We start from the raw sequence: 11,410 nt of genomic DNA on the forward strand, positions 1-11,410 counted from the left end.
CCGGGCCGACCATGGCTCAGCGACCTTGGCTATCGTGAACACAAGGGGCTTGTGATCAACGAAAGCTGTGAACGGGTGGCCCACGAGCAGAAGGCGGAAGTGTCGGACCGCCAGGTGGAGCCCGAGCAGCTCGCGGTCGAAGGTGCTGTAGCGGCGTTCGTGCTGGCGAAGCTGCCGGCTAAAAAACGCCAGGGGCTGCCAAGCACCACGCACCCACTGCTCGTGCACCGCACCCACCGCGTAGTCCGACGCGTCGGTGGTGAGGGCGATCGGTGCATCGGGCGCCGGGTGCGCCAGCATGGTGGCGTTGGCCAAGGCCAGCTTTGCGCCCGCAAATGCCGCGGCCATCGGCTCCGACCAGGCGATGTCACCTTTGCCCGGCTTCCCCCAGAGGGCCTCGTGTAGCGGGCGGAGGAGCTGGGCGACGCGGGGCACGAAGCGGTGGTAAAAATTGACCATGCCCAGGAATTCCTGGAGCCCCTTGATCATGCGGGGGCACGGAAAACTCTTGACGGCCTCCACCTTGGCCGGTAAAGGGACGGCCCCATGCCTGGTGATGCGGTGCCCCAATAAGTCGATGGCGGCGACGCCGAAGCGGCACTTTGCGGGGTTGATGATCAGGCCATGCTGGCCCAGGCGTTCGAAAAGCGTGCGGAGGTGGAGCAGGTGCTCCTCCCGGGACGCGCTCGCGACTAGGATGTCGTCCAGGTAGACATAGATGAAAGGTAAGTCATGCAAGACGCTGTCCATGAGCCGCTGGAACGCCTGGGCCGCATTCTTCAACCCAAAAGGCATCTGCAGGAACTCAAAGAGGCCGAAAGGGGTGATGACGGCCGTCTTTGGGACATCATCCGGTTGTACGGGGACTTGGTGGTAGCCCCGGATGAGGTCCACCTTGGAGAACACGGTCGTGTTTGCCAACCGGGCGGAAAAGTCTTGGATATGCGGGACCGGGTAGTGGTCGGGGGTGGTGGCATCATTGAGCCGGCGTTAGTCACCGCACGGCCGCCATCCGCCGCTGGGCTTCGGCACAATGTGCAGAGGAGAGGCCCAAGCGCTGTTGGAGCGCCGTACGATACCCAGCCGTTCCAGCGTGGCGAACTCTGCTTTCGCCACGGCGAGCTTCGTGGGGTCGAGGCGGCGTGCCCGGGCCCCGGGCGTAGACCGGCGGCCTGACAGTGGGGATATGGTGCTCCACCCCATGTTTGACGGCCACCGCTGAAAAGGTGGGCCGCGTGAGGGCCGGGAAACTGGCGAGGAGGCGGGTAAACTCGTCCGCTGCCGGAAGCGTACAGACTAACCTCGCTGGGATGGAACCTTTCAGCAAGCCACTTGGCAAGCCGCTCGGTGAGCCGCTCAGCGAGCTGCTCAACGAGCCGCTCAGCGAACAAGCGAGCGAGCTGAAGGTTTCGGCCTGGACGAAACGTCTGCGCTTAACGTCGACCAACAGCCCATGCGCACATAGGAAGTCCACGCCGAGCAGGGCCATTGGCACGCTGGCGGTGACGAACGACCATTGAAAGCGCTGCCCTCCGAACCGCAGTGAGAGGCAACGCTTCCCGAATGTGCGGATGGGTGTACCGTTGGCGGCAAGCAAAGCGGGGCCCCGGCCCGCGGCTTGCTTGTCAGATGCGGAGGCAGGGAGGACACTTACCTGCGCTCCCATGTCGCAAAGAAAACGGCGCCCGGACGAGGTGTCCGTGATGAACAGGACGCTGCCGGAATGGCTGACGCTAGTGAGCGCCGGCCCGGTCGTTTCCCAGGCGGCCATGCCGGCGGCGGTGGTGGTGGCAGCGGTGGTAGTGGGCGGGGCGTAGCAGCGGCCACGAGGGAAGCAGGAGGCGCTGTAGCCTCCGCGCCGGGATCCACTACGGCAGCACCGTACACCGACCGCGTGTCGCAGGCCGCGAAATACTTGTCGGCTTCTCCAGCCAGGGATGTGTGCGTGCGCTCTCGCTCTCTCTCTCTCTCTCTCTCTCTCTCTCTCTCTCTCTCTCTCTCTCTCTCTCTCTCTCTCTCTCTCTCTCTCGTTATTCGCGAGAGAATAACTCGCTCACGTTATTTTGGAACTGGCCAGCGCGAGGCGCACCTGTACAGGTAGCTGGCATAGGAAAAGTGCTCGGAATAACAAATCCGGACGCTGGTCTCCAAGCAGGGACAGCATGAAATCCATCCGGACGGATGGTCGTGTGTCGCCGAGGGCGGGAAGGTCCAGGAGGCTGTCGGCATGTTCGACCTCCGTGAGCCCGAACGTGGCGAGGAGACGTTTGAGTGCCTCGTACTTGTGGTCGCCCGGCGGGCGCCGAAGGATGGACACGACGCGGGCGGCAGTGCGGGGCCCGAGGGCGGCGACCATGTGGTCGTACCTGGTCTCGTCCGCCGTGATGCCCCGGAGTTGGAATTGAGCTTCGGCCTGCACAAACCAAACGTCGGCTTGCGCTTCCCAAAACTCCGGGAGTTTGATTGCGACAGCGTTGGTAGCCATGGCGCATTCGGGGGTCAGCAACGGCTGAACCAATCGGGGTCACCAGTGTGGTGCTGTGCACACACAACTCGATTGCCAGAGAGGTAGGCCACAACGCGTGGATACAAACAAGTCTTTATTACAAGCTCGCATATCAGCACTGGGCGGGCTCGAGCTTATAGCCCGCATATATGTCCCGAGGCCACGCCTTGCCCCCGGGCGTAGCCGATCGGCCGAAAGGCGGGGCATGTATTTCAGTTCCCCGCCTGGACGCTCGCGCCACCCACTGGTGCGCGGAATTATTGACTCTTGTGCCCGCCACACTATATTGTCATTTACATTGGAAAATAACATTGTAAAACACTTTGCCGCCGAGGCTTAATTCTATCTCTGAAGTTCATTCTGTCTTCACTTTTAGAGAGAAAGAGAAGTATCTGCAAGCAACGGTAACCTTTATTTGGTGTAAATCCGATGAAAAATGACGAAGTTATTCGAAATCTTACATTTTAAATTGATCGCATTTTCAAAGTGAATTCTTCCTCAGGTAAAATATCCATGTGGGCAGGCAGACCTTACGGCGTCAATTTGGCTCCGATTTCAAATCGGATTTCGATTGTAGTCTTGCCTCGAATGAGTTAACAAAATAGCACCACAAATTTGGTGACAATGGGGAAAAATTTGACCAAGTTCGATCGACGCGAACCTTCGTTCTCACGCTGACATACCGCATGCTCCATGGATGACGTAATGCCCATGGTATGACGTCCTTCCACGGGTGGCAGATATCGTTAATTAAAAGGAAATATAAAAAAATGGATATCTCTTGACAGGGGTGTGTGTGTGTGTGTGTGTGTGTTTGTGTGTGTGTTGGGGGGGGGGGGGGGTGGGGGATGTGCATTGTGTGGATATGTGTGTGCGTGGGGGTGTTTGTGTGTGTGTGTGTGTGTGTGTGTGTGTGTGTGTGTGTGTGTGTGTGTGTCGGGGTTGTATCCAAGGGGCTTGTGTCAAAGCATGTCCAATGAAAGTGGGGTTGCATGACAGCGGGAAGGCGGAGTAAAGCGTTCAGCACTGTCAGCAGTTATAAAGTGGCAGTTCTAGTTATCCTTATAATTACTGCTGATTATTATTACTATTACTTTTGTTAAATCAGGGCATTGAATTGAAAAGATCAGACCGTGCCTCACCATTCTAAATTCCCGATAATAAAATTAACTTCAGTGAGGGTTGGGGGGGGGGGGGGGGGGAATATCACAAGTCACAAAACCCCTTGGGGGAGCGGGGTTATTGTTTCGTAATATAATTAATATCATGCCATTATCATAAATGTTATTACTTTTGTAATGAGAAGCAGGTTTGGAAAAATGCCACAAAAAACACCTTGGAAGAACTCCACGTTAGCGGCAGCAAGGGCAAGACCATGGGGTGTTTCAAGAGAGCTCGACCATTGGTCGGCGTGATGTCAGAGAGCGAGGAGGCTCGAGAAAAAGAAACGAAGAAGAAGAGGCTCTCTTCAGTTGCTTTTGTCTCTCTCTCGCGGATCGGCTGCTTTTGGCTTGTGTGCGCTTCTGAGGAGCCTTTTCGGAGCTTTGTGGAACCTTTGCAATGTTAGAGGAGGGGGTGTTGTTGGACTGTGGTGCTCTTTGGGGGAGCTGGGAGCCACGTTGCGATTGGTGGTGGAAGCGAGGAGGGGCCGATTAGACTGCTTGCTCACGCCTGGGTGTTTTTGACGCGAGTCGCCGGCGCCATTGTTGGATCGCTTCCCGCACAAGTGGCTACACCGGCTGCAGCGAACATCAAGCCCCTAAATGCATTTTGGACGCAGAGGTGAGTGCCGGCCGTTTAAAAGGGAAACAATTTTATTTATTTTATATCTTTTCCCCTGTGTCTTATTTGGGTCCGAGTAGAGGATCCTCAAAGTAGGAGTTCCATTCGTTTTTACCGCAACTTTATTTTATTCCCCGATTTATTTCATTAAATTATTGTGTTGCAGTTTCAATTGTTGTGTCGTGTTTTTTGTCCGTGGGTTCGGGAATAAACCTGTGTGGCTTCTGTTCAGGTAAGCACCTCACCACATTCCGTCCCGTGCGCGCCAAAAGTACCACCAATTTTCGGAGTCCACCTCGGGAGTAAAAACGATCTGTCATTTGTCACCCAGTGGTCTTAATCGCTGGTGACAGGACAATATTTTAGTGTGATTAATTCTATCAACCTTTTTACAATAGCCATTGCAAGTAAGGTGCACGAAGAGGCTTTAGCACATGGAGGAAGAGGAGAGGGGGTAGGAAGAAGGAGGCGGAAGTGGAGGCGGAGAAAGAGGCAGAGGGATGCGGAGGATGAGGAGAAGGTGAGAAACGCACGCTCGTGCACTCGGACTCACTATCTATGGATTGAATGGACAATCTTTCAAGTTATAAACTCCTATTTAGATGAACAGTGTTGAACAACAACAAACAACAGGCATTTTAAGGCCATTTTCCCTGCTAGATCAAGGGTTAGCCTTGCAGCCCCCATGACAATCTTCTCCATTTTGCCCTATTTTATACATCTCCCCTTGTTAAATCCCTTGCTCGCATTTCTTCTTCCACCACCATTAGCTAAGTCTTTCTCAGTCTTCCCCGTCTTCCACTTCCTTCGACATCCATTTCAATCACTCTTCTCAGCCAGTCACTTTCATCCTTCCTCAACACATGACCAAACCATCTCAACCTGTTTCTCTTCACAGCATCCATCACAGGCTCTATTCCCATCATATTTCACAATTAATCACTTGTCTTCCTCTCTCTCAACGATACTCCACACATCCACCGAACCATTCGCATTTCCCCCACTTTCCAGCCTTCGTTGCTGCTCGACGTTCATTTCCCATGTCTCGCTCCCATAAATCATAACACTTCTTATACATGCAGCATACACCTTTCCCTTCAACTTCAACGACACTCCCCTCCACGTCAGCACCCCACTCAGTTCCCGAAACTTCTTCCATGCACATCTCACTCCAGTAACCGTTGTTTCTGGAGTGAGAGCCGTTGGTGATCGACGCTACAAGCCACCTCCATCACAGCTACAAGCCACACGGTGGCCGAGTCTGATCCACCTTCTCCATTCAGCATGTCTCCTCGGGGGCAAAATGTTTTCACACCTTCCAGCTTCACGCCGCCTCCAAGATCCAACTCAATATTTCCTCCATCTGCAGCTCCCTCTGTGCACACCTTGCACTTGAATGTAGGTGCCACACTGGTTAATGACCCTCTCAGACCAATACATTTTCGATGAACCCACTCAGCGCACATTGTACATTGAATGGAGTTGACTCAGACATTGTTCCTGCACACATCACACGGCCACTTCCCAGTTCTTTCCATCTCACCACATGCTTTACCACTTGTCATCACCTTAGTCTTTCCGATATTTACCTTCAGACCTTTCGCCTCCATTCATTCCTTCCACTTATTCTTCTTCTCCTTCAGTCCATCCATACTGTCCCCCAATCAACACAAGATCATCTGCATACAACTCCCATGGTAAACTTTCCTTTACGTTCCGAGCCAGCACCTCCATCACAGCTACAAATAGTAGTGGACTTAGTACCGACGCCTGATGCACTCCCACCTTCACCTCAAACTCACCACTGTTCCCGTCCTTCGTCCTTAAAGCTGTGCGCGCTCTCTCGTACATTGCCATCACTACTCTGATCAACCATTCCTCCACTCCTAACTTCCTCAATGCCCATGTCACCACTTCATGTGGAACACTATCGAATGCTCTCTCCAGGTCAACAAACACAAGAAACAACTTCTTCCTCTTCTCCATGTACTTCTCCTGCAACTGCCTTGCAATAAAAAGCGCGTCTGTCATTCCTCTTCTGGGATAAATCCAAAATGCATATCGTCGCTTTTCACTTTCTTCCTTATCCTCTTCTCCAACACCCTTTCCAAAGCAACTCACCCCCATCACATCGCACCTCTGTTTCGCTATCTGCTTTGCAATCCTGAATACCGCTCTCTGACCCTCTGCCGAATCCAAGCGTTCTCCGAACATTTTCCTACATGCCTCCTGCGCCTTTGCCAACTCTTTCTTTGCATCCTTCTTGGCTGCCCTATAACTTTCATGCTCTGCCTTTTCTGCCCCCATAGCCTTCACCTTCTGCCAATCCTTGAACTTTTTCCTCTTCTCATCAATCCTCTTTCCAACTTCATCATCCCACCACCATGTTTCCGAGTGCCTCGGTGGTTCTTTGGTCCATTCACATACCTCACCAACGGCTCCCAACAGACTATCTTTCATTGACATCCAACCACTTTCAAGCTCAACCACATCATCCTCTGCCATACTGAGCCTCTCTTTTAATGCCTCCCTCACTGTCACCTCTTTCAACCTCCACACCTTCATTCTCAGTTGGTACTTCACCCGCCGAGCTCTCCTCGCACCTTTCACCCTAATGTCGCTGACAACCAAGTGGTTCTGTGAAACAGCCTCCTCCCCCGGGATCACCTTTGTGTCCCGGAGGTGCCCCCCTATCTCGCCTACGCACCATCAGGTCGTCAACGGGTGTCGTCGACCCACCTGACGTGTATGTAACAAGCTTATTATCATCTTTCTGGAACTGAGTATTACAAATCAACAAACCAGCTCCATCAGCAAACTCCAAAATCCTTTCACCATCTCCATTTCTCACACCATGTCCGTAACCCCCATGAACTCCCTCAAAACCGTCCATACTCCTTCCCACATGTCCATTTAGGTCTCCTCCTCCCACAACAACTTCCTCATCTTTCACGTTTTCCATCAGCTTCTCTATCGCACACCAGAACTTGTCCTCGTCATCGCTCTGACCAACCTGCGGAGCATCTCCCGAGATGACATTCACCAAGAGCTTTCCAATCATCATTTTCACCATCATCAACCTTTCACTCACTCCAGTCACACTCACCACACGGTCTACAAACTCCTCAGAAAACAGGACACCAACACCATGCACCCCTTCTGGGCACCCTTGCCAAACAAACTTGTATTTTTGTCCCTGCCTACCCTTCACCATTCTCACATCACTTCCATTCCATCTCGTCTCCTGCACACAACATATGTCCACTCTTCTTCTGACCAATACTTCCACCACTTCTCCTGATCTCCCTGTCATTATCCCTACATTCCATTTCCCAAACCTCAAAAAACCGATCTCCATGTTGGGCATCAGACGTTTCGTCATCATAAATGGTGTGATTTCCACCCTCGTTTCGATAGTTTCCCACCTCGATTTTTGACGAGAGGGAGTGGGGTCCTCCACGAGGTACTTCGGGCTGTACCCTGCCCATATGTAATTGTCATGGTTCCCTTTTTGAGGCAATGTTTTATGGCCGGATGCCCTTCCTGACACCAACCCTTTTAGATGAACAGTGTTGAATGTACAAAAATGTCAGCGATGTGGATAATGGAGAATAATCATGAGTGGGAAGATTTATTTGAGAGGAAGAACCCACAAACCACTGCACAATTTCCCGATTCACTCATTGGAGTTTTCAAATTTAAATATTTCTCTCCAGTTGTAAAAGCAAATCTTGAAGTTTTACCTGAAGAATCTTTTCTTTGTTTTTCAGGTCCCCCCAAAGGGAGTGCACCGTTCCCGGAGGTACTGCAATACCGGGTCGATACGTGGAGCGGACGGAGCAAGTCCCTAATCCAACTCCCGATACCAAAAATCCATTTAATAGACTAGTCCCGCATTGCGGGACATATCAGCTATTAAACAGACAAGAACAGATACTACGACGATTTTTTATTAAAAAATAAAACCAACAAACCAAACGTCTCATCTCAAAGGCTAACAATCATAGGTTTGAACATGCAATCAGCATAACATATTCCGCAAATCATGAGAAAGAAAAATTTCTTAAAAAGAAGGCAAGTACAAATTTCATTGGGGAAATGAGGCACACCAAAACATGCCGACACCAAATCAAATCATCCAAAACATCCAAACAAATAAATAAAACCAACCACCATAGGTTTCCACATCACTCGTATAACATATTCCGCAAATCATGGCAAAGGAACATTTCTTTCTTGAATAAGGCAAGCACAAAATTCTTCGAAAAGTGATGCATCCCAAAACATGCTGACAGGCGAGCCTTCCACAGCGCCATTTTTACACAATTCAAAATTCTCCAAAGCTCTTCTGTTTCGGGTTACAATCATCCCCAAAAGGTCCAAACAGAAGCATCTCCCAACTTAACAAAAACCTGACCTTTAACCGGCACAAAAACTTTGCTGAAACCTCATTCCAAATTGAGGCAGCAAACACAGTCCCACCAAAAATGCCGAACCAATTCCCGGGCATTTATTAGTTGAGGAATGGCCTCTTTCCGCCTGCACTGCCCTACACAGCAGCAGCTGGCACACTGCCAAACAGGCTAGGTCACTCTGGGCCCCGGTCAGGACCTGAGATAACACATTCTGCAACACCAGTGGAACTCTTTCTGGATTAAGGCCACCTATTGGCATAACCTCTTCTGCTTTGCTCTGCTTCACCATGGTTTTGTATCCCCAATCGCGTACCTCTCTGAATCGACCCTCCCGAATAACATCGTTCTGCACCGAATAGGGGTACCCTGGATCGCATCCATATGGTCTATTCAAGCACGTCCTCTTGCCTCAAACCCGGTTTAGCTCGGGTAACACATAATATGCGACAGCAGAGGAAAAGACATCAAATTCCTTCATAGTCATCGACATGTGCAACGCCACGAAGGCCAACTTTAAATTATCGACTAAATCCGGACTCCCCCTTCCCCCTTGAAGCTGACCCGCCTCTAGACGGCCATGTGAAAGATGAGAGAACCATGGCTTGCACATAAACGTATACACTAAACTTCTTAGCTTACTTGCAATCCTCTCTGTTGGAGGAAACACCTCTGCCACAAACCTCACCATAGGAAAAATTTGCCCTTTAATAACAAATCCCCTTCTGACAGATGAGAGGGCCCTCTGCCCCCATTCACCAAGCAAACGTTCAACCGAACTTAATCGTGCCTCCCAATTCTTTGCAACACAACAAACAGACCCCAACCACACCCCCAAAACACAAAGGCAGCCCTCCGCTATCCGAAATCTCTGCACTATGTCCCCTTCCCAAGACTCCCCTCCCACAACCAGCAAGTTTGATTTGTCAAAATTCACTTGCAAACCACTACTCGCAGCAAATTCCTCGCAAACCCGCATGATGACCTCGAGGTCTCCACTTTGTTCAACACATACCACTACATCGTCCATATACGCCAAGCAGGGGACCCTACAACCCCCCGAACCCGGCACCAATAATCCCTCAATACATATTGACAATCTGTGCAGCAAGGGTTCCAAGGCTAGAACAAACAATAAGGGGGACAGTGGACATCCCTGCCGAACCCCCCTGGAAATCTCGAAGGGACGAGACAATTGGCTGTTTACATTGACACGCCCAACTGAAGAGGCATACAGGGTTTTAACCAGCTTCACCACTGCTTCTCCAAATCCCCATTTTCCCAAGACAGAAAACAAATATTCTCTTGATAGTGTATCATATGCCTTTGCAAAATCCAAACTGAGAAACCCTGCTGACTGTCCCTTACTTTTAGCCGACATGATCAGGTCATGAAGGACAATTAACACGTCAGTAGCCTTGTGCCCTTTCACCACACACCTCTGAAAGATGCTCAACCGATCCCCCAATGCTACTTGCAACTTCTCCAGCAAGACTGTCGCGAGAATTTTGTAATCTCCATTCAACAACATAATCGGCCTCCGATTACTTAAACAACAGCGGTCACCCTTTTTGGGAAGCAAACCAATATTACACCCAGCCCAAGAGGCTGGACACACTCCTGAACACAATACCTCATTGAACAATGCTACCAATGGGTCCTTCAATTCCTCCCAGAAACATTTATAAAATTCTGCAGGCAGCCCATCTGGTCCTGGAGCAGATCCCCTCTTCCCTTCCCAAACCCCAAACCACCTGCTCCACCTCCTCAGCAGAGAAGACCGTGAGGGGCACCCCCATTTTCCAACCTGTGATCCCAGCCTACCAGGAAATCTTCACCATCACTGTCAACATCCCCTGGACCCTGAGAAAAGAGACGGGTGAAATGTCGCACCACAGCAGCCTCCATATCAAACCATGACTCCAAAAGCACCCCCTCCTCCACCAATCCTTTCATGCATGCCCTCTTCTTAACTAATTTGCGAAAGAAAGGGGACGAACATGTCTCCTCCCTTTCTCTCCACAACCCACTCCCAAATTGGACACACTGAGCCTGTTGAGAGAAAAACTTCCCAATCTGCTGTTTTAACTCCCCGATTTCTTTGTCTACATCAAACCCATACATAGTAAGCCGACATAATCTTTGCAAGCACGCCGACTTGGCCTGAAAGGACCTAGAAGCCCTCTCACTTGCCATCCGAGCAACCCTCTGGAAAGAATATTTGACCCTCACCTTAACTTCTTCCCACCATTCCCTCACAGACCCAAACAGAGGAATCAACGTCTTCCAGGCTTTGATTTTAGCGGCAATTAATAATCTTACCCCAGGACGTTCCAACAATGAGGTATTCAGCCTCCAATCCCCTTTACCCCAAAATAAAAAAATCGTCAAAAGAAAAGACTGCATTTAGCAAACAGTGATCTGAAAAACTATTCCAAATTCTATGTAAATCTACCGTAGACACTTCTTTTGACACAAAAACATAATCCAACTTTGACCTCTGTGACCCCCCTGCATTAGTCCACGTGTACCTTGGGTCTTCGCTGCATCAGTTGCGAAAACGTCTTTCAACTTAAAGATATCCAGTAACTCGATTATCCCTTTTGCCGCAACGTGGCTTGTGGGTTCTTCTAATGACACATTCAAGTCCACACCAATTATAAAAACTTTTTTTGTACACAGCCATCGCTTAATCCGGTCTCACAATTCT

At 50.5% G+C, this 11,410-nt stretch overlaps 1 non-coding gene across 1 annotated transcript; it reads right to left on the reverse strand.

The window, feature by feature from the left end:
* Nucleotides 1–8,068: 8,068 nt before the first annotated feature.
* LOC137426316 (U2 spliceosomal RNA) lies at nt 8,069–8,261 on the reverse strand. The gene has a single exon (XR_010984279.1). It is a non-coding gene; the product is annotated as a U2 spliceosomal RNA (small nuclear RNA).
* Nucleotides 8,262–11,410: the final 3,149 nt, after the last annotated feature.

The sequence above is a fragment of the Myxine glutinosa genome, chromosome 4, assembly GCF_964187855.1.
Source record: "Myxine glutinosa chromosome 4, kmMyxGlut1.1, whole genome shotgun sequence".
NCBI classification, from domain to species: Eukaryota; Metazoa; Chordata; class Myxini; order Myxiniformes; family Myxinidae; genus Myxine; species Myxine glutinosa.